Genomic DNA, 24,156 nt, shown 5'->3' on the forward strand with positions numbered 1-24,156 from the left:
TGTCAAATTACATACAGATCTATTCAGTAGTTTACGCTTAAAAGGGTAATGGTACGAGAGCTAGCAACGTCGAAAAAACAAGCATTTTAAGAAGGCCAGTTTTTAGATATATTATGTCTCTCAGTCTCCCAGACATCATACGGGCTATCTGGCACCTGGTAGTGGTTGCGTTCATCAGTGCGCATCGCATTTGTACAGGTAAAATTTCAATTTTTCAAACCATTTTAAGAAGTTATTTTTTATTATTATTATTTTTATTGAACTTATAGTAACATGAATCTCTTATTGCCAGGCATTTTTCATGTTGTTTAAGGTCTGCCAGGCGCCAATTTTGAATTAAAAATAAAAAATTTTTCAAATCATTTTAGTATGGCTAAAATTTTAGTATGATGTTATTTAAGTAAGAAAAGACCCAAAATTAATTTGCCAAGCAGTTATTCGGTTGTTAACCTTCAGCCAGACCGATCTAAAACTGAAAAATGATGTAGTATCATTTCGCTTGGTCTAGAAATATTTGTCGAACGAATTACAGAGAAAGGGATTAAACAACCGGCCAAGTGCGAGTCGGACTCGCCCATGAAGGGTTCCGTAGCAGCAAGTAGACGACTAAATAAAAAAGTTATAAAATAACTTGGTTTTACATAGTGTTTTTATGAACGACAAAGTTATATTTGTGGTTTTGGAAAATGTTTTATTTCTTAAAAACTAATAATGGTATCTCGTTCAAACCAATTTTAGTTGAAACATTTTATTGAAATGTATAGCATATTTTTTTTTATTTCCTTACTCTCTTATTTTAAAAGTTAGAGGGGGAGTACACTCATTTTTCCACTTTGGAAGCGTCTAACTTTCAAACGATTGATTTTGACGAAAAATGGCTTTTGGAACCTTAATGTCTTTTTTAAAGACCTATCCATAGACACCCATCACGGATATGTTAGCTGAAAAAATTTTTTTTAAAAATCAGTTCCATGTATGGAGTGGCCCCCTTAAATTTTTAAATTTATTAATTTTTATTCAAAATTCGAATAGCGGTTACCGAAACACATCAACCTACAAAGTTTCAACTTTGTAGGCCCAACAGTTTGGGAAATAAATGGCTGTGACATACGGACGGACGGACAGACAGACGGACAGACAGACAGACAGAAATGACGAATCTGTAAGGGTTCCGTTTTTTGCCATTTGGCTACGGAACCCTAAAAACTATCAAATTAATTCGACTAAAGCTTCTAGCATGGTTAGAAACTAGTCGAGTTCCTCGTTTTCATGTAACCATTCAATTTTATGTTTATTTTTATACTTAAGATATCTTAATTTTGTACAAAAATAAATCAGTATTTTGATACCGTATTAATTTACGAATTAATTTGATAGTTTTTAGGGTTCCGTAGCCAAAAACGGAACCCTTATAGATTCGTCATGTCTGTCTGTCTGTCTGTCTGTCTGTCCGTCTGACTGTCCGTCCGTCCGTATGTCACAGCCATTTATTTCCCAAACTGTTGGGCCTACAAAGTTGAAACTTTGTAGGTTGATGTGTTTCGGTAACCGCTATTCGAATTTTGAATAAAAATTAATAAATTTAAAAATTTAAGGGGGCCACTCCATACATGGAACTGATTTTAAAAAAAAAAATTTCAGCTAACATATCCGTGATGGGTGTCTATGGATAGGTCTTTAAAAAAGACATTAAGGTTTCTAAAGCCATTTTTCGTCAAAATCAATCGTTTGAAAGTTAGACGCTTCCAAAGTGGAAAAATGAGTGTAACCCCCCCCTCTAACTTTTAAAATAAGAGAGTGAGGAAATTAAAAAAAAATATGCTATACATTTCAATAAAATGTTTCAACTAAAATTGGTTTGAACGAGATACCATTATTAGTTTTTAAGAAATAAAACATTTTCCAAAACCACAAATATAACTTTGTCGTTCATAAAAACACTATGTAAAACCAAGTTATTTTATAACTTTTTTATTTAGTCGTCTACTTGCTGCTACGGAACCCTTCATGGGCGAGTCCGACTCGCACTTGGCCGGTTGTTTAATCCCTTTCTCTGTAATTCGTTCGACAAATATTTCTAGACCAAGCGAAATGATACTACATCATTTTTCAGTTTTAGATCGGTCTGGCTGAAGGTTAACAACCGAATAACTGCTTGGCAAATTAATTTTGGGTCTTTTCTTACTTAAATAACATCATACTAAAATTTCAGCCATACTAAAATGATTTGAAAAATTTTTTATTTTTAATTCAAAATTGGCGCCTGGCAGACCTTAAACAACATGAAAAATGCCTGGCAATAAGAGATTCATGTTACTATAAGTCCAATAAAAATAATAATAATAAAAAATAACTTCTTAAAATGGTTTGAAAAATTGAAATTTTACCTGTACAAATGCGATGCGCACTGGTGAACGCAACCACTACCAGGTGCCAGATAGCCCGTATGATATCTGGGAGACTGAGAGACATACTATATCTAAAAACTGGCCTTCTTGAAATGCTCTCTCAAAAACGTTGCCAGCGCTTATACTATAAGTACCAAACATACCATATATCCTCACAAACTTCTATATTTGCAATTTAATAAAATCAAACCTTAATTTCTTCAACAACATATATTATTATAGCCAATTTCTTAAACGTCGGTAAACAAATCCCTTTCATTACATTTCCTTTCCACCTGAGGCTATTAAATTCCCTCTCAAACGCATACGCAATAAGCAGTGGAGTAATAAGTTGTTGCGACCATATTATTTACGCGCACCTCACTCATATTGCCTCAACACAACATACACTTACGATGGCTTATCCAGCTAAATTATCTTCATAATGCATTCATTTCTTTAAACAACTAGTTTTAAGAACTTATGAATGGTTTTTGCAACGGTCTCGTACATTTGAAGGTTCATTATGGGAGTACCTACTTCTACTTACATCAAGGACCTAGTACGCGTGCTTTGATTGGCTGGCTAAAATAAACCAACCAATCAGAGGGCTAAACGTCTTTGATGTGTGTATTAGTAGTATCTCATCCTCTAATACACATTTAATTCATAGTTATTTAGGTTAGAACTGGACTTCGTAAACAGTATAAATCACTCGACGACAACGAAACGAATGTTAGGAGGAAAAATGTGAATGAAAAAGAAACACACAGCAAAATTAGTTGCTCGTATTTTGCTACATCACGGATATATTATGTGGTGTATTCAGCATTAATATTAGTACTTTCTTTCGTGATTTATTTCGATATGGAAACACGTAAATCCTTGACATAATATCTAGTAAGCAGTTAAAGAGTTCATCATACGTTCTCGTTTGAGTAAACTTCATCAATGAAAGCAAAAGTGAATTTATTAATCACAGTAATAACAGACTGTATACTGAATTCAAATATTTATGTATTGCTACCCCAGTTATGCCAGTAAGACTTTACCATTAACAAAATCAAGCAACAACCCGTTACATCACATCATCAATCAATCTTCGCAGATTGAACGGGAAATTAGCACAAGTGTTATAACTTATAACAGTAACAAAATAACAAGAATATCGGGGCATTATATTAACTACAACTGTTTACACAATAAAGCCAAAAATAGTGTTAAAACCGACATATATTTAACAGAACAAGGCAATAATATGGACTGAGAACAGGTTTCCACAAGGGCGGCGCACGGTCGGCCTTGCTTCCACGTGAAACAAGAGAATCGTCTGATATAACGAGTTCAAATTCATCTGAGCAACCCTAATTTATAAGGATGACAGGGTTATAAGAAATGTAGATAAAGTATGAGTAAAGACAAAGATAGGTGGACGTGTCACAGGAGTAGGGACTTTTGTAATACATGGGTCAGATGAGATTATTAAGGAGAAACGAGCAGGTGAATGAGCTGATGGACTTGAAGATACATCATCAAGAGAAGTTCAAGGTTTTAGTTCAACCGAAGTCAATGAACCGGCAGATTTGTGATAATTCCTACTACAACCAATTATCCACACGTCAATTAAGTTCAGAATGGAAATTAATAGTACTGTTGTCACTACCATTCCCCGTTTGAGCCTGTTAATTATTGCAGATTCACTGGTTCATTGTCTAAATAAGCTGTGTCACTTCCATATGAAATGATATTGGCGTTGATTTAATCATAATCCCGTACCCTCAAATATCCACCCTAAATTATACGCGACAGATGTGAAATTACTTTATCATCTGCAGTATGACGTAGAGATTCGAAAAATTCGGCGTGTACAAAAGGACTGTTACGTCCAAAACCCGAAACATCTAAAGTATTCAGTTTCGCTCTCGAGATATGACGACCTTTGTTCGTTTTAGCATCAACAGAGTCGAGCAAGCCACCAAACCGGTATTTATACTCCTGACATTTAACTGAGCTACATATGAAAATAATTTTGATTCGCAATTGTTTCAAGCGTGTTTGGAATGTTCTATTTTTAAGTTATCTTAGTTTTAGCCAGCCCAGTTTTCTATTTGGACCTTAGTTTGGACTTGATTGTTACTCTTTATACCCTTTTTAAAGTCAGCATGAAGGCTCACATTTAACATTGTGTTTCTAAAGGCTTTTATGTTATTTTAATATAACTGTCTGTCAACGTTCTTGGGTTGAAGTAACATAAATACATTTTCGCTTGGACTGAAATTAAAAGTATACAAATTGAATTTCACAAAAAATAATATTTTCATCACATCACAGCGATATTAGCATTCGTCTGCTAACTATGATTTGATTTTATCAACGAATGCGATATAAAAATATTATTGTCATCGCGTGCCGCCATGTTTCAATAAAACTGATTGCTTTTACGAATTAGATTGTGAAAATCGTTGCCATTCAGTTGTTAAGATTTATTCAAATATTTATAACAAACTTTCTACTAATAGATCTTAGTTATAGTAAATTTAGATATCGAGACACTGACAATATTTGCACAATAAATATTTTTAAACGAAATCGTATTGCATATCTCCTTTTTACAAAACTGACTATTGTAGGTAACAACTATGAAATTATTTTATACTAGGTACTCTCGCGCGGTTTCACCTACTCTGCTCGGCTCCTATTGCTCGTAGCGGGATGTGTTGTAACCTATTTCGACAAATGGAGTATCCAGAACAAAAATATTTTCTCATATCGAACCAGTAATTTCGTCGATCGTTCAACAAACTCTTCAGCTTTACCTATATACTAAAAAGTGTAGATAATGTTCCGCTCATAATGTGTAGGTAAATCAGCCTAATTAAACACGCAACTTAGGTATATCAAGTAATTATGTAACGTGTAGGTGTACATTAGCCTCAAGAGGCAACCGCGGTTAGTCCAAAAATAAATTTTAAAGGTAGGTAAGTATCTAAAATTCAAAGTAACAACCTGTCGAGAGGGGGTTGCCCGCAAAAATACCTCTTTCGAGCAACGTCAAAAGGCTTTTACAGCATCTGACAACTAAAATGTGGTGACAGATGATGGCAGAAATTTAAAACCATATTAAAAATTTGGAACTAAAGTAATAAAGTTGAAATTGGAATGAAAATTTTGGTCATTGACTGAGAATTTAAAAGGAATGATCAAAAATGCTCGAAATACACACTTTAATAGATTTTTTAACGCTTTGAAAACATTTTAGAATATAAATAGACAAGTAAATTATTTTGCGTAAATTTCAACTAAACTGTCAAAACCCGTATCAAGTTTTGACAGCAGTGAACTAAAGTCTAAGCAAAGTCTATTAAAAGCTCAAAATCTATAATGTCTAAAGCTGAAACGTTCAACACTTACACAGTACACTTTACTTCATATTAAAATTATTGAATCACAACGAATGAACGCCAATCAATGTTCAAACCGGTTACCGCGAATTATTTTCAACATAATTTTGTCAGACAGACAGAAAGACATTTAGTAATATCAAAACGGAGTCAGTGTAGCATTATGAAACATTTACGGACAAAACATTAATCACGATTTCAAGCGTTTCAGGCTTAAAGTCCTCTGAAAATTAATATCTCGCTAAAATTTCCCGGTTCAACACCAGAGGGAGTTTTGTTCGCAACTAATTTTGGAAGTTCGAAACGAATTGTTTCCCAATGTCGGTTCGTTATTGTTACGAGGCTTTTTTTTCACAAACTTGTGTAATATTGAGTACTGTCTTTGTAGTGGGAAAGTTTCAAAAAGTCCCGCAGATGGTCAATGGTCGATTAATTCTTCGTAACTTCTAAAGGTGGTCCTTAGATTCGTGAAATATCGGCGACGTTTGATAAAAAACAGACGTACTTGAACACTGGGGCTCTCCGGCAATTCTTTAGAGGATAATAACAACTCCAAATAAACGATGTATCGATCGTGTCTTGCAAAAAAATATACGAACATTAACCAAAGCTAAGATTACGAAGAAGTTGCGCCAAATGTTATGAATAAAAAATAATCTATTATTAGAAACAAAACATAAGAAATATTACACACCAGAGTTATAATCAGGTGATAAGTACGCTTCTAAAATTTCATTCACGCGTCAATCTTTGTCATAAATCTATCTCTTTCTTTGTTGTCAATTTTGAACACTAAAGCGTGGGTGGCAAGTCATGAATCACGTTAACAGCATGCGTCACTTATTAAGAGAGCTACTGTTATTACCTCATAGGAGTTTACATTGTTAAAATCTTAAAATACGAACAGTAGCCGTTCTTTCGCTAAACCCAGTGAGTTAGCTCAAAGATTAAAGGATATTTGTAGCCAAGAACAGGAGTCTAAGTCCAACGATTTATATTAATTTAAGTTTATCGCTAGAGTTTTATGAAAATGGAAATAAATGGTTTAAGGTTACCTAGTTCTTTACCGGCGTAGTTTATATGATATTTTCTCGTTCTCTGGAATTGGAACAAGAGAATAAATTCGAGTCTAGCTTAACCAAGAAGAGTTTGGTAATAACTTTATCTACAAAACTTTAGATTTTCAAATGTTTATTGAGATGTAGTAACGAAAACAGCATCTTGCAAGTCCTCTCCTTTAAAAAACACTCTTATTACTTTGTAATAAAACCGGCTTTAGTCTAAAATCTTCATATTTTTGTGGGACTAGGACAATTTCTGCCGTATTTAGTAAAAATAAGTACAACTATTCACTTTTATCATCACGCCTATCTCAAATACGGGTCAGAAACATGACCCACATTGTGCTAGAATAGTCTAGTATGCACAGAAAACTCGGTAAATGGATCAAGCGGTTACAGCTCGACACTAGCTTGGCTTTGAACGAGGCTTTTAGGATTAAAACGAAAGCTCTCAGCACTAAATATGCTGGTACCAATTAGTTCTGAACGGTGTTGGTTGAGACAGCAGCTTGCTTTTATCGTGTTGATAGTTTTTTTGTTGTTTCACGTAGCATGTAAAATAGATAGTAAATAGGTTTTAAGCGCTCAGAAAGTGGCACATGAAAATATGGACAATTAGTAAGTAGTATGGACAATAAAATTGGTAGTATGGAACCGCTACATGAAAAATAGAAAAGGGGGGTGGTTTGTATCGTCTCACGTTCCCCGTAAAGAGTCAGGCATTATGTTAAACATGGCTTATGGTTTCCACTTTGACTCCTCTTTGTATTTGCTTTATGGCACCTACTTTTATATTGGTGGAAGCCTAAGAACTTGGTTTAAGTAAACTTGTATAGGCTTCTAAAGTATCTCTTTTCAATTTCCATAATCTAAGCGATATTATTTTAAACACACGTCATAATATAGTGTTAGAGTGAGTGTAGGTGTACTACAAATATTTTACAGCCATATTTTAATAAAAATGAACCAAATAGAACTAGAACACCGCCGCATTACATTAACATTAAAACACCAACACATACATAATCATCCTTTGATCCTTAAAAACTTCAATTTCGGTCTCATAACATATTTATTAATAGAGCAAGTAAAGTAAATTCTCAATTCGCTTTAAGACGGTAACTTAATAAAGAATTCTAATTTTACGAACGCCTACTAAAAATCTAGTTATGAAGCGTTTTAGTTTTACGTCACCAAATCACGTGTGAATCCACGACAGAACAAAAAGTTGTATAAAAAGCTGTATGTTTGATTCAGACAGCTTGTTCGGGTGATGACGTCACACGATGAGAAGACAGGTTTCACGAATAGGGCTGGTGTGTCAGAAATGTTAGGAGTTCTGACATCCTATTATTGGAGATGTACCGATATAGAAATCACGTGGAGTAACTGGTGTAATGTAGGAGAAAATAGGAATGTCTGTTCTTAACAGTGATTACTTATGTATTTCAGTCCCTTCTCGTGTATTTATTATCCGATTTTGGTACTAATATCTATCTCACATTCTAACTGTTCAACTTAAAACAGTATTTATGTCTCTGGAACACACCTTAATTCGCCTAGACAATAACCATAGCGCTATTGGCCGTCAAGGCGATAGAAATATGATATGGTATGTATATCATACTAAGATCAACAAAACATTTGCCTTAGGCAACGAAACAGCTAAAAATCCGATCAATTTTGTAATAAGTATGACAGACAGGCTTTTAAAAGAGCTACTAATGGCAAAGTCAGTGTCTAACATCGTTAATCATAGTTGCTTAACACTTTCAATGCCAATAATGATTTTAAACAAGTCTAAAACGATTGCTTAGACTGTAAATACTAGTATCTAAAAGAAACTTTGATACAGTGCCTTGACTATCAAATTAGGTAATTTGAATTAATCAGAACTGTACCCTTAGCACGAGTTTGCTTTACCTTGAACGAAACGTCAGCGCGTCTGGCGCTCTGATTGGTCGGTGGGAATGTACCAAACAATCAATCAGAGCGCTTAGTACGAGTTTGTTTTACGTTTAACAAGATCGAAACGAGTGCGTGTTTGGTGCTCTGATCGTACTAAGGCCTCTTTGATAAAGACAGCAGAAAATATGTAATGAAACACAATTGTCACCAACCCTACTCTTCTCCTGGATATAAAAGGCGATTACACATTTGACAGAAATCAGGTAGCAATATTCTCTAATAAACTCGAATCTTTTGAATTGCTATTTCCAGATTCCATACAACAAATATTGCCTGCCTCACTGAATATACAAAACTCGTCTCCAAACTCACTCGTGCGCTCACTCGATCAACAAAACACCATATAAAATAAAACATAATAGGTAATAGGATAAAGACAAAATTCCCGTAACACAATAAATAAAGGCAATATACTTGGGAACACTTTAACCAATTTCAGTGTATCACGAACGTAAATTTAATTTCCAAGAATCCCGTAGCTGTTCTAAAGCATTCATTATTTTGATAAAAGAGTTTTTCATTCAATTATGTTAAGAGTTCAAAGACTGTTGATATAAGAATATGTGTTACACAGGATGGTTCAAACAAGACATTTACGTAATTATTAAATTAGATTCCTTAGTAGAAAACTGGTACAATATTTTCATTGCTGATGTAGAGTGATCAAAAGTGTAGCTACTGAACATTAAATTCTAAGTATTCATAATATAACAATCCTCTGAATCGAACTCAAGATTCTTTACATTCGCGCTTCTAATGAAAGCAGCCATGTTGTCAGCATCCGAATTGGCATATGTTATTGTTATATTAGAAATAAGTCCTTCCCAAAACCAGCCAATCGAGCTCAACAAGGGACCAATCAAACGCAGCTGTGACCAACCACGTAACAGCAATATACAAATAAATTGGAATACAGGATACACCCTTAAAATAACAATTACAACTTTTACAAAGCCATAAAGACATTAACCATGTAAATTTTCCTAAGTCCCTAGCATAAAATTATAAAAGGCACGGTGCCTTTTGACCCTCAGCTAAAGTTTTATACAATCCCATTACAAGGATTCATGAAAAGAGCGATTCTGCCTTATTTATCCTCGGGCCACGGAAACTTCTAGTAGATCCTAACTCCCGACAAAGGGAAGTTTGACGTCGCTCGTGTATAAATTATGCTTGCTATTCTTTGCGTGTCTGTGGGTAGCGCAGGGAACCTTTTTATCATAACTGTACAGGTACACGTATGATTAAGTCTTTTATCCTGGAAGCGATAAGCAGAAGAATTTTAGCACTCATTTCTGCCAAGTTGTGTTCTTGGTATCAAGTAAAATTACACCTATAAGATCATCATTTGCAACCCACACCAACCCACCTAGAAGTCAGTCATTTAGGTGAGACCTACGTTCAAGAGTGGACGCGTTATAGTTGGTTATTAAAATTCTAAAAAAGGTTGTTTCATAAAATGCAATCCATGAAAACTTATATGTATAGTGTGTAAAACGAAATACCAACCAACACTGACTTCCCTATAGATATAAAACAACGCACATTGCAAAACAGAACGTTAAGAAAATGTCGAAAAAACATCCAGTTCTCCCAAAATAGCCACCAGGCACCAGAAAAAGGGCCATAAACATATACATCTCAATGATATTCCTTCCTGCAAACCGTTTGGAGATAGATAGTGTCGGAATACGACGTGTTGTATCCGTTGATATCATACGACATACGACGTACGACACACGACACATTTGCCCGTATCGAACACCGATACGGTATAAAAACTAACTGACGTTTTCTCGGGAGAATCGCTTCCGTGAGGAAAAATAATGTAGAATTGGTGTACAGAAAATAGAACACTACGTTTTTAGAAATAAGTACGAGTTTTAATCAGCACTGTTAATTTGTAGTATACCCCTTTGGGGTTCGTATTCATTTCAGCTACGAGAAATATTTCAAGTCTTTTAAATTATAAATAAAGAACTTGACGATCTGTATACTGTGGCTAGCAGCAGCAGGTAAACCTAATCCTTTTTGTCACATTCATTAGATTTTCAACTTAATTATCTTTATATATATAATTCTTCTGTAAGTGTGTATGTCACTGAACTTCTCTTTAACGACTGGACCGATTTTGATGAAATTTTTTATGTGTGTTCAAGAGGATCTGAGAATGGTTTAGATTCACAATTTTGTCCGCCGGACAATGTTTTTTTAATTAACTTTTAATTTATTAGTAGTTGTTGATTTTGGAATGTTTTACATTGAATTCAACAGACGGCGGTACCATCCCAGTGTCAAATATTATGACGTTAGATAGTGTCATAACATTTGAATAATAATTTTCATCAAAAAGGTCCAGAATGTGAATGTAGCTTATCAAAAAAAATTTTCAAATTAAAGACGTGTAGACAGGACAACGTCTGTCGGGTCCGCTAGTTTTGAAATATAGTAAAAAATCCAATGACAAAAAATTCCGTTTGAAGTAGATTGTCCAGCTGACCGTGTAGGTACATCATTATGTTTATACATAGCACACACATACACCACATACCGACTACAAAATGGAAACTTCCCTGTAAACGTTAATGTTTACAAATAAGTACATTGAAACGTTGAACACTCGCTTAGGTACCTACAAACAAACCCGCACATAGACATACCTAATCAGAATCTATCGAACTACAAAAGATTATCAACTTTACAAGAATATAAATAAAGTTCAAATTCTTTTAAATGAATTAATGGCAAGTGGTAATAATATGCTATGTCTAAATATAATAGTATCCATCAAAGTACTACAGATAATCAACTTTATACTAATAAATATAAAGTTCAAATTCTAAACAAATTGATAGCATGTTGATGTGCTGTGTATATGTAACAAAGTATTTATTAATTGAATGGCTTCATGTCACGTGTTTCTACCACGGATTACCACAGAAGAGACACGACGATCAAATGATTAGATTGTATTATGCCTAAGGCTATTAAGAACGAATTAATAACCTAATACGCACTCTACTATTAATAGATTTAAGATGCAAAATGTATTATTAACGCGGTATATGAAGGTAAATTGATAGGAACGTTACACGTTTGGTAATTAATATTCTCAAATAATAAATGTCATTGATTACTCTATGTGATACTGAGACTTAATTACCCGACTGCGCCAGAAGGAGGGTTATTATATTCATCAAGTTCCACGACTGAATATAAGTACTTTAACACATAAAAAGCCATGGGGGACAGCATGAATAGTAGCCACGGTAGCGATGAATTTAATTTCTACTTTGTGACGGTAGTCAAAAGGCTTAAATAGTTGACTAGGTCGGTCTGAACACGATTAACTCAAAAACTACTAAACAGAATTTCATATAGTTATCTCTCAGTTCTTTGTAAAACGACAGATTTGTCCTGTGGGTATACTAGGCACATTTAGGCCTAGATACTTAAAGCACATAAAATGTCATTACTAATGTCAAAAGTCAACATTTTAACACCCTCTTAAAACGCCCGCAGGCTATTATAATCAAAATTATAAGTTGAAATGGTAGCATTAGTCAACTAAAGTCATTTAAAAACTAACTTATAGTTATGAGTTAAGAAAACGTAACCTTTTTAAACCGCTGGCATTGTTAAGATAACGCTATTAAAGATCTTAATGTGTTTACACTTTTACTCAATTGTTAGAAAAAGGTTTTGTTACTGAAGAAGATTGCGTAAGGTACCTAAATATTATTTTTTTAAGCTTAATGTGAAGCATAATGATTGATTGTGGTTACATCAACTCTATTTTTCTCGGTTGCCAAGCAAGAAGAAACGAAAAAAACAATTATTTTTTGCTAATGATCCCGTTACGTCTACATATATTTTTCTAAAGATCACGACACTCAAAACTGTCCAAAACGTTAAGTAAATGTTAAAAATCTATAAGACAATATGGCACGGTCCTAGCATAGCTTAGAAATAGCGTAGCCATTTTTTATTAATTTTTAAGGGTGGGAAATCATCCAATAACTTCTCCCGCCTTGGACGAGGCAAGCGGGAATGTGAGAGTCTTACTGACTGAGTCTAACTTTAAACCTACATTGACATTAGATTCAATATAGACCTTCAATCAAAGTACATAAAACTCGTAATCAAATACACGCTAAATCTAAAAATAAACCTTTTATAGTGAAAAGTTAGGTTTAAAACCACCGAACCAATCACCAAAGCCTTGAAACTTGAAATATACATATAAACTAAAACTGCTAATCCAAATCGCATTGGGACCTCTGAATATTCTATTTTCAATCCGACCTTTATCTGTAAAACGGAGTTAGTAAATACAACCAATTAGGTAATTGGACCCACAGAGAATAGGTACCGAACTAATCCCGGTACCAATTTAGTTATGTAGCGAGTTACGATTATATTAAACATTATACCTGGAACTATAATGTAATAGTAAATAGTTCAGCCTTCAGTTCTGAAGTAATCATTATTGTTAATTAAACATTGATTGAACATTAAACCACACAACAACACATTATACAGTCACTTCAACTAAAGTCTTTGATAAGTCATCATCAATATCAACTAAAAGACTACATAACACGCATGGTGTTTATGACTATGGGCTCCTGGTGGGCCACGAAACTTATCGAGTAAACTTTTTAAGCAGTTTCAGGAGTAAATCATACCTAATTTAACAATAAACTTACTTGCAAATAGGCAAGATGATGGCTATATAAAGATAGTAAAATTATAAAAACAACGAAGTTTATATCCCAGAATAAGATACCTATCTCGTTAGATGCTCTTCACCAAAATCTAATAAGCTGATCATAAAGATCGCAGTAACCTGTAAAACAGTCTTATAATTTATAACGTCATAAATATCAGCACTAGAGTCTTTACACACGGTTTCACCTTCGTTCTTACTAGCTTTCTATAGCTGATCATAAAATGTTTATAAAAATCGGAAAGACTTTAAAAGGTAGAATAAAATGCCTTGTAAATACCCGGGAAACGGGTTTCGGGGTCGGGTAAAGTAATACTGGGCCTTTTTCAGTTTTTCGAAAATTTCTCAGCAGTAGCACGGAATCTGGAAATGTACCCGGTATATGGCAATAAGTGTTGTAAATCCCATTTCATAAGGGGTGCCCTACACAAATGATGAAAAGTGGATATACATTGCACAGGGGCATTACGTGTCATAATGTGCATCTCAGCCTACCCACTTCGGGAATAAAAGGCGTGACGTTGACGTTGAACTAGAATAAAAATAAAGAATCTTCGGTACAAATTTAGAGCTAGAAACACAAAGGTTTCTCCCACATTTCACAGTTAAAATGGTTCCCAAATAGGATTACTTCGGACGTTGATGTATGCTCTTGGAAGTAGGACGCTGAAATGCAAAGTAGGGAAAGAAAATATCAAACGCAAGACCTCACAGGGGTTAGGAGCGTATGAATTATGAAAAAGATTTCATACTTCCGTAGTGTTATTAACATTTATAAATAAATTACTGCAAGGAAAATAGCGGAAATGTTGCTCTTGTAGCTAATATTAATAATGCAAGGAAGTAGAAAACTATTTGAGGAAAATAACTTTAGAAAACTTTACACTTCAGCTATCATCATCAAAGTTAAAGCATTTTGTTATTTATTTTGCCCTCTATAGGATTTTCTTCTGTGTCGTGGGTGCATTTACAAACATTCACGGGACACCCAGACTCGAAACAACAATTTGTGGATCACACAAAGAGTTGCTCCGTGCGGGAATCGGTTGACCAGCCACCGCGCCAACCGTGTAGTCAAATTTACTACAACTAAACCATCAACAGATGTACTTTTAAAACGTCAACAAATACAGAATAGTACGTCAGTGAAGCTAGGTACTTGTATCATAAATGACTCCTGCATTCGTGTTCCTAAATAACAACACATACCTAACATACTAAAACCAAGCTCAAATATCAGGGCATACCAAAACCAGTCGCCCATATCAAACGCTGCATACTTCTCCTATATTTGTGCAACGAACGTCACAACATTACAATCTTTAATCAGAAATCTATTACAATAATAAGGCACTCATGTGGGACGAGTGTAATAATAATTAAATAATTGATGTGATGTGATGTGATATCTTATAATACATACCTATCCAACACGTTGTCTTAATTAGTATTCATTGTTTTTGTGTTAAAACAGGTTTCATAAATGTATTGATATGTACATTTTTTATCTTAAGTGAATATAAGTTAAGATATTGTCGTTTTTGATAACAATTTCAATGTTTATATAACTTATATGCCTATATGAACTCACGACTTTGGCCCATATGGGACTCAACATTTATGACATACATAATCTTACGCCTGGCTTCCATGGGTGTAGGCAGAGACAATGGAACGCCAATTGCTACGATTCTTACATATCGTTCCATCAACAGTCATCAGTCTTTTCATGCTTGCTCATCGGTTAAAGGTACTTTTAATTTCGCCCTTCTTCAATATAACGCTAATCTGTTATGAGTCCCATATAAAAAGATATTCAAACTGTCTTTGAATGTAATATATAACAACAGTATTCCGTAATAATTTCCAAACTCCAAACAGGTACATAATTAATCCATTTTCCGATTCCATTGTGGTTGTACTGTTACGTAACTCTCCTATCGGTGACTTGCAGGAAGCCACAGCTTTTGAATTCAGCTCGACACCGGCACCGGCATACTAATCCTTGGCGACTTTTGAATCTGTCACATAAAATATACATCGAGCAGCCAGACTATGTAGGGTTTTCTCTAGTTTTCGGTACTCACAATATTATTACGCAAGATATCAACTATAATAACGTATATTTAAAGTTTATTTTAGACTAACTTCTAGTTCTATAAAACAAAATAACATCCCTCACCGGGTCTATTTGTTCGCAATAAACCTAAGAACTACTGAGCTAATATTGATACGGTTCGCATCAACAGTGAACAGCTGGCAAAACTACACACTAAAATCAATTTAACTATAACATTAATAAAGATCATTTTGCAAGATCACGATTCAATAACTCAAACATCTTAAGAAGTAGATCACATCACAGTAGAGTAGATCAATAGCCATTTATCCAGGCTCTTCTGAAACGTGATCTGACATAATTATCATGTCTTAGAGGTCCATTCAAAGGTACGTACTAATTCGGGGTCAAACCAAGCTTACTCTTACAAAGTTGAGAAACTACATATCAAGTTAAACAAATCCAGTATAAACTGACTGTGGAAAGTGTGGAAAGATCATACAAAAGCGAGACCATGATAAAATGGTTTTGTATAGCTTTATGTACACTGTACATATACTTTTAAAGTCACTGCGAGTCTTGAAAACTCATTCAGCTTAAAACTAGCGAGTATTTCGTTTGCTGTATACGAAGTTTTTACTCTTTAGAGCAGTTTTAGTCCAGAATGTGAAACTTGAGTGTATTTTGGAATCCATTTCATTATACAGTGTATAAAGTAAATCTACCTGAAAGCAGATCGTATTGGGAGATTGTATTTTAAATGGTTTTCGGTTAAATAGGAAAAGATTAGCCGTCAGCTTCAGTAGCCATATTTAAACAATTCCATTCTGCATACAATAGGGATGATTACGGGGTATAAAAATTAAAAATCTATTTAGTCCGTCAGTTAGGTAATGAAGAAATATTAGAAACGTATTTTTTCATTTTCTCATCTAAGATAACAATACTTAGATAAAACGAATCAAAGTTTTGGAAGTGGAAGCAAATACATCATTTCTACATCTAAAATGTACCTAGAAGTAACCTCACGCGATATTTCACTTATAGGCATCCTAAGAGAGCTACAGACGCCAAAAAAACTAAAGAATCATCACAAACAGGATGTAAGACCTTTTCACAAACAATTTATTGGATATCAACAATGGTATTACACACACAGCTTCACATCGACCTATACAAGACCAGTATAACATGGTCTCGCTTTATATGACCCTTCTGCAAATTCAAGGGTCAGTTTACACTGGATTGCATAGCATGATGTGTATAAAATCGAATGGAGTAACAACAAAAAGGCAATTGACGGGGTCAGTGACCTGACATGACACAATATAAGCAACAATTATAACGTTGTTTTCTTATAAAGTACTTACTTCCAACAATTATTACGTTTGTATTGAGATGATAGCAATTTGAACGAATTAAAGTTTTTAGTAATTAAAATTCTTTGTCATTATGTCATCAAAAGACTAATTGTTGGTGAAATGGTGTCAATAACATAAAAAACCATCGGTTTCACATATGGTAGTTGTAGATGTACCTAATAAATTTTGAGTACCAAGAAGTTACCTTAACAATGATAAACTATTCAAAGACCAATCTTAGCATATCATAGTTGTTTCTAAAATTGTTCTACAGCTTATTAAAGTATATTTCGCTACCCACAAGCAACTCCACTACCCAGATCACAGAGAAATAACAACAAAACTATTGGATTTTTCTAGAACCCGTATCAAAGAGTGTCAAGTGGAACTTTAACTAAGCCTACTACACTATACACGGCCGTCTGTCTGTCACGAACACAGAGGCTTGTCAAAACTCAAAGCCTACTTCTATGATATGTGGGTACAAAAGGTACAAAACTGGCTGAAAAAAACATTTGTTTCATGCCACTACTGGCAAAACGCTTAATTCTATGTTATGCCAACTCTGGAAGAATGCTATGTATTATGTTTTGACGCACTTATTTTTTTTTACTACTAAAACATTTACCGTCGCACTCATTAATTTAAAGCATTATTAACTGCCGAAAGAAAACTGTTGAAGGCAAATCCTCCGCTAAGCGTCGGACACGAAGTGGCAGTTAATGGTGTTAATGGTTACTTAATCCAGTCCTTAGTAAATGTTTTCGAAACAAAATCGTTACTAAGTAATCATTAAACGTGTCTGAGTGCGGCTGTTAAGATTAATATAAAGAATATAGCTTCAAAGCAGTCACTGGAAGAAACCTTTTAAACTAAAAGTACAAGACCTTAATATGTAACATCTTTTCACAACCTATATACCTTAGGATAAGTTATTACATACATCAAACTGTATTCCTTCTCCGAAACAAATTCTAAACTTCACCCTTAAACAAAAATCCACATCCAAACGCTAATTCACGTGAAGAAACTTGCATAAATCCTTTAGATACATATTCACAAACTTGGCTTGTATATCAAAGATCAGTACCTCACCCACCCTCATGTAAATCCAATATTTATTCAAACGACCCTTGAAACATGAAAATTCAAAAAGTTTGATGCGAACACCAATCCGCTTGGGATTAATTACAAGTTTCCTTTCGCTTATTTGCTTTACAAGAGTGTTTTTATAAAATCGTGTTTAAATCTGAAAAATTGGTGTTAATTTATTCTCTTTTATTACTGTCATCATTACCATATTTTTATTAGAATCTTTAAATACTAGAACTAATTACTATGTATTACTTTACTAAAAAATTCTAGAAACACACCATTTTTTAAATTATTTTTAAAAGGGGACAATCATCCAAAAACTACTCGCTTTAGGCGAAGCGAGAGGGAGTGTCAGACTCTTACTGACTAAACACCACCCCGTTCCTACTTCTACTTTTCGAGCTGGAGCCCTGGTAAAATCGCTTATTTACTACTATCTTAAACCCAGAATGCGAAAATTCCTTACTTATCTGCATTTAGTTAATTTTAAATAACAAAATTTATTCACACAAAAGTCGTCTCTAAGCATTGAAAACAAGCTTTAGTATAAACTACCAAATCCTACACAACAAAATATCTTGCCTGCACTAGTGTTGCATATTTAGTAACGATAATAATCACAGTTCCTACTCGCGTATAGTTTTAATCTTTCCGTCTTTCCTTTAAGCCCAACACTAACATATTCAAGAGCTACGAGTGCATGGAACTTGATATAAATTCCGACAGCGTACAGCCGACGTCGGGTGGATTCCTTGTGAGTCGGTGCCATATTGGATGCGTTAGGAAACGAATTTTAGATGTCTTAAGGTTCAGTTGTAGAGTGATTAGTGACTGTCAAAGAATTTCAAAAGTTAAGACTTCATAGCCACTTAAAGTTAAATCTAATAAAGTACATTTATCTTAAAGGTAATTTTACAATGAAACTACATTTTATAACATATGAATGCCTGATACGTTTCATTTATAAGCAACTATGCGTAAAGTGTAAACAATCCATTAAAACATTTACGCGTTCATTGATAAATTCTAAAAAAGACAACATTATAGTATGGATGAAGGTCACACAAATTCTTATACAATTCAAAATCATTTGAAATCAATGAATACGTATACTTAAACTTGTATAGAGTATAGTCTATGGCTACTTAGTCACGTCAATGTCATAGACACCATAATGGGAGGAGTATTCGGTCATCCATGCATATTTATATTCTGCGCCCGCGCAACTCAAGTTTATAATCAGTTATAGCCGTTACTGTGAACAATGGCGGTCTAAAACGCTTTGGTGTTAACTGCTAATTAAATTAGAAAGTTCTAGTTCAAGTACTCAAGTACGATTTAATATAAATTTAGGTTTGATTAAGTTAACAACTTTCTTGTCTGTCAACGATTAATGAAATGGTCTAGTTTTAATTCAATTTGGAAATTAAACTTAAAATGCACCAAAAATAAGGTTCAAAACAGAACCACCCTTAAAATGAAGATACTCTTCATAAAAACTTAGTTTACAGTCCAACCACGCATCACTTAAAACCTCTCAAACATAACCGTACGTGTGCAAATCGTCAGAAATATAAATATTACATTTTGAAAGACTATATTCGGCCTACATCTGAGGCTTTACAAGGCTTTCGTGACGTGACCGGGGTCCCGAATCCGCAACCCTTTCCTACAAGTACATGAAAATACTCATACATGTCTAGTACCACATCTGCCCTTGAGGTACAGCTTCGTACTGGATTACATTTGTTTCCAAAAAGCTAAAGAAAAAGAGTATTTCTGCCTTACAGAAAAAGGTACGTATTTAGCCTAAAGCCCATCTTAATAACACGATATAGGGGTTATTTAACAACGTTAATTATAACCAGAGGATATGTTAGACATATTGGGAAAACTCGTTATTTACTTCAAAGATATATTAGAGATAATTCTGATCATACATCATTTCGATGTCAATTCATACTTATTTTTATCTTTGATCCGATATCTTGGGTTGTAAATGTGAATAAAAATGTCAGTATACAAACGGTTTATGAACAACCTGAATCGTTGGGAAGAATACAAATATTATGTATTATGGATTGAGACTACCTACTGTACACCAGTTTGAAAAGTGGAAATGGAATGAAAAATGTTCAAGTTCTGGAACTTGTACATTGTATAGATTCGGGGCACGTTCCAACTTCGGAGCCCGGGGGTGAAATCTTGACGACTTAACTCTCCAGCGATAAATAAAATTTGTGAATTACCATTTTACAATTAGAACTTTACTTTAACTGTGTTAATTTCGCGAAACTGCCGTGAAATCGTTCCGACTACGACCTTTTGTGTAAAATAGGACTTATATTACAAATGAAATGGTTTTTGTCATTAATATTAGTGGGTATGAATGAATCATTTCCAATGATTTACGCGGCAGTCACAGAATTACTTACCTGCCTTACCAACAATCAAAACTTAATGAATATTTCATTTGCCAATGCAAATGCGAATGACACCGTTTCATTGAACCAAAACCCGAATACACGATACCTACTTAATTATAAAATGTAAATAAAAATATGTTACCGGCCGACCTTGTTGCAGACAAGACGGTAGAATACTAAAGACAAAATAATAAATAAACATACAAATAAATAGTACCGGTGATCCGTGCGACACTCAACACAAACTACCCTCAAGATCAATCTCCTTCAAAGATTGACTGAGATATTATCACTGCACACAAAAATTCACAGTACACTAAAGATGTTTTCAGTCGATTTGTCTTATTTGGCACAATAATTCACGAGCACGTGAATTTTTGAATTCGTTACGTAGGTGGTGCTAGTGACGTTCGACGCGACGGGAGACCGAACCGAGACTGGCGACGAGGCGGCCGGCTTACGGCTAATTCACGCGGTGTATCTGAAGCCACGCCCTAATGTTTTGATGCTGCATTGCCTGATATCAACGTAAAGCAGTAAAGCATTTGTAAACAAACATGTATGCAGTAAGCACGCTTGTCGCTGCCAGGAGATTTATATCACCTACACGGCGCGGAATAAATTTTATCCGCGCAAAATGGCTGATTTATTATTCTTTGCTTTAAAATATTGCACGTATGTACAAAGTAATTAATTTAAAGCGAGAAATGGATGGATAAAACATTGGCTGTATCTTCTTTTTCTTTTTAATTTATAAATAACACATCCGATACAAATATTTACATTCCCATCTGACCAGGTTTAAGTAAACATGTTATCAGATAATACGAGCAATAAGGGACAGGTTTGAGTCCTGAGATAAGGCCATAATGTAATGCAGTAAAACATATGTAAACAAGTAACTTGTGAGCTAATCATCGGCGTATCGTTCATCGACCATTATGAGGACATAGGGCTGCGCTAGGCGAAACAGAAGCCCAGTATAATTTGAACCTGCATTTCATTAGGTTATGTGCGTATAGGAAGTTCAATTGATACTGGATATGTTTGTTCAATTTGCTATAGCCAGTACTTGTAAAGTGAGCAGGTGTGATAATGACACTGAATAATGAATGGGAATTTGAATTAATGCTGTTTGCAACGGTTATTGTCGATATTGTTTAGTACGGTTGCGTGTGGGCTGACGGTATGTGCAAACAAGGAATATTTGTGGGCGACCGTAAACACATTCCATGAGCAGGATCGTGGATTTTCCGTCATATTAATAACTGCCACCTAACCATAAGCCACCAGTTTTACTACGTTATGAGTAAAATATAATAAAGCCACAATTTCACATAGAAAACACCCGCGTCACGTACAAAGCTTACTCAGTCTCGTAATCTAATGAAAACGTACCTCCGGAACACAACCAGGTAACTTAATCTCATTTTGTAAGTAACGCCTAATTATTCCGCACTTCAGACTAATGGCACACACGCCGCAATCAAAGGGAGTTCCTACACAAGAGGTTTGTTCAAAACCACTGTTATTTACCTACTTACATAATAAATCTAGAACCTTGATCAAAACCCGTCATAAATAAAGGATAGCTAGAAAGTTCTAGAAATGGAATTAAAAGGTAAACTTTGGATAAGTCTTTAAATAAAACGATAACTTTTCAAGTTAATAAAGATATTCTATTAGTTGAAAAAGCAAAAAGTGGGCGTAGTTATGATAAAATGGTACTTAAACATACCATTTCGGAGATTAACCTATATACTAAAGTTAATTATACAGATTTTCTACTACCTAATGATAAAATCGGACAATTCTATTTAACAGCACCCATAGAAAGTCGGGGCAAGAAGCTATTTATGAATATTGCTAAGAACTTAAAAATCTGTTCCACAACAGCAATGAACTAGAAACGTCAGTAGCGAATACCAACGTCCAACTTCGACTATAAGAAACAAAACAGTTGTAGCAAACTTATTGTGCTCTGACAAAAACTTCCAAACATCGTGCAAGTTTCGTTTCAGTAAATATTTTATATCCCTCGGGTATCAGGGTTCTAATAAACCCAGTGTTCCTATATGGGTAGCTTTGAGAATACATTTATGACCAATGAAATGCTGGAATTACGATACCATGAAATGAAAAGGCTTTGGATATCCCATGGGTAATACGCTTGAAGGATATAGTAGCGGTCGTTGCTCTGATGAATGGTAAGAAAATCTTGTACCACTGACAGAGATCTTAACTCGTAATCACCAGGGTGAAGAATAGATGTCATCAGACTGATAAGTCTTTTTTAGCCTTAAGTAGAACCCTACAAAATTCAAACAAACTTCCTCTCATTGATACTGAATCACCAAAAGCCAATTGACCCAAATAAGGACAAAACTCTCACAGAATTCTAACTGCAAAATACAGATACGTATTCAGAGTTTCCAAACGCAGTTGCCAGTTCACAAGCACAAACTAATGACGTTAAATGACGTCCATTTGTAACGAGACCACAGTTAAGTCCAGTGTGATGCACAGAAACCAATATACATTAGCACCTGAGCTCGCCGCGACCTAATTCCGTTGTGTGCATTGTATAATAATGTGGCATATTTAGTACGGACATGCGAAGTTCTGGTTCAAACACGTCACTTTGAACTGGTTTTCTTTGTATAAATGACTGTTTGTCTTAATATATTTGCACTGATAAATAAGTTATGCCATATGGAATTTCACTGTGACGTTCGCTGTCGAAAAAGGCCTGAGGCAAATCCGGAGCGAGCATTGCTTTTTATCAATGGATTTTATTAATATTTCGTTGAAAATACAACAGATCCTGTTAAAACAGTCTGTCACTATAGCATCAACAAAATGTTATTCATCTGCATTGCGTGGGCAGGCCATTTTTTCCACAAAAGATTACGTTCCGATAATAATCGGTCGATGGAGCACCAAAACGATACATATTAAAATATTGACTGGCTTTTTCCGCACACGAATACACAAACAACGGAAGAATTTATAGAACATTCAGGCAGACCCGAAGCGAGTCAAATCGATTCTTCGTGTATTCGTGGTACGCTTCCGAAATGTTTTTCTATCGAGTGCTAACTCGCACTAAAATTAGCACGGCAACTATATTGTGTAAGTGAGAATCAAATTGTTAATCGACATAACAGAACAGTGTTATGCCAACATTCAATAAATTCAATGTTATGATTAACTTGAATGAGGTTGAGATCAAAGGCAACACTAAATACAATAATGTACCTTAAATCTATACAACGGAAATCGATTATCGAAAAGCTATTTATGAAGAAAACTAATCGGATAAAGTTTGTAATAACGTTTTCCCGAGCACCTTTTCTTAATTGAACTACTATTTCCAGGTCCTTAATCTAACTTTCCCCACGTTTACCTTAGCAAGCAATCTTGCTGTGCCAGCTAGCGGAGATTTACGCCCCCTTTTCCCAAAGGCATTGACCAATAAAAATGGCGGGATTCAATTTGAACAGGGCATCGAACCGGCACTGGTGGCCAGGAACGAGGGTTTACTAATCGGGCACGTTTGTTCACACAGGAGGTGATTTGATTAGAAAATGTCGGTAGTGTATGTGATTTGGTTAGCAAAGTTAAAGGATATCATTACATTTGAGAAAGTAACTAAAGGATCTATAGAAA

The 24,156-nt window shown here is 34.7% G+C and overlaps 1 protein-coding gene across 3 annotated transcripts in view; it reads right to left on the reverse strand.

Annotated features, from left to right (window-relative positions):
• The window catches only part of LOC118276662 (serine/threonine-protein kinase MARK2), a 203,074-nt gene that overhangs the window by 143,295 nt on the left and 35,623 nt on the right, over positions 1-24,156 (reverse strand). The window contains exon 1 of one of the 3 annotated variants that reach the window (XM_050699700.1): positions 20,705-20,931. The exons of 1 other annotated variant lie outside the window; for it this stretch is intronic. The gene's annotated coding sequence lies outside the window, so the exon portion shown is untranslated. Of the gene's footprint in view, positions 1-20,691; positions 20,932-24,156 lie in introns of those variants that run through there. One more of the 3 variants, XM_050699699.1, reaches the window with a different exon arrangement.

Source organism: Spodoptera frugiperda, chromosome 17 (genome assembly GCF_023101765.2).
Source record: "Spodoptera frugiperda isolate SF20-4 chromosome 17, AGI-APGP_CSIRO_Sfru_2.0, whole genome shotgun sequence".
Taxonomy (NCBI): domain Eukaryota; kingdom Metazoa; phylum Arthropoda; class Insecta; order Lepidoptera; family Noctuidae; genus Spodoptera; species Spodoptera frugiperda.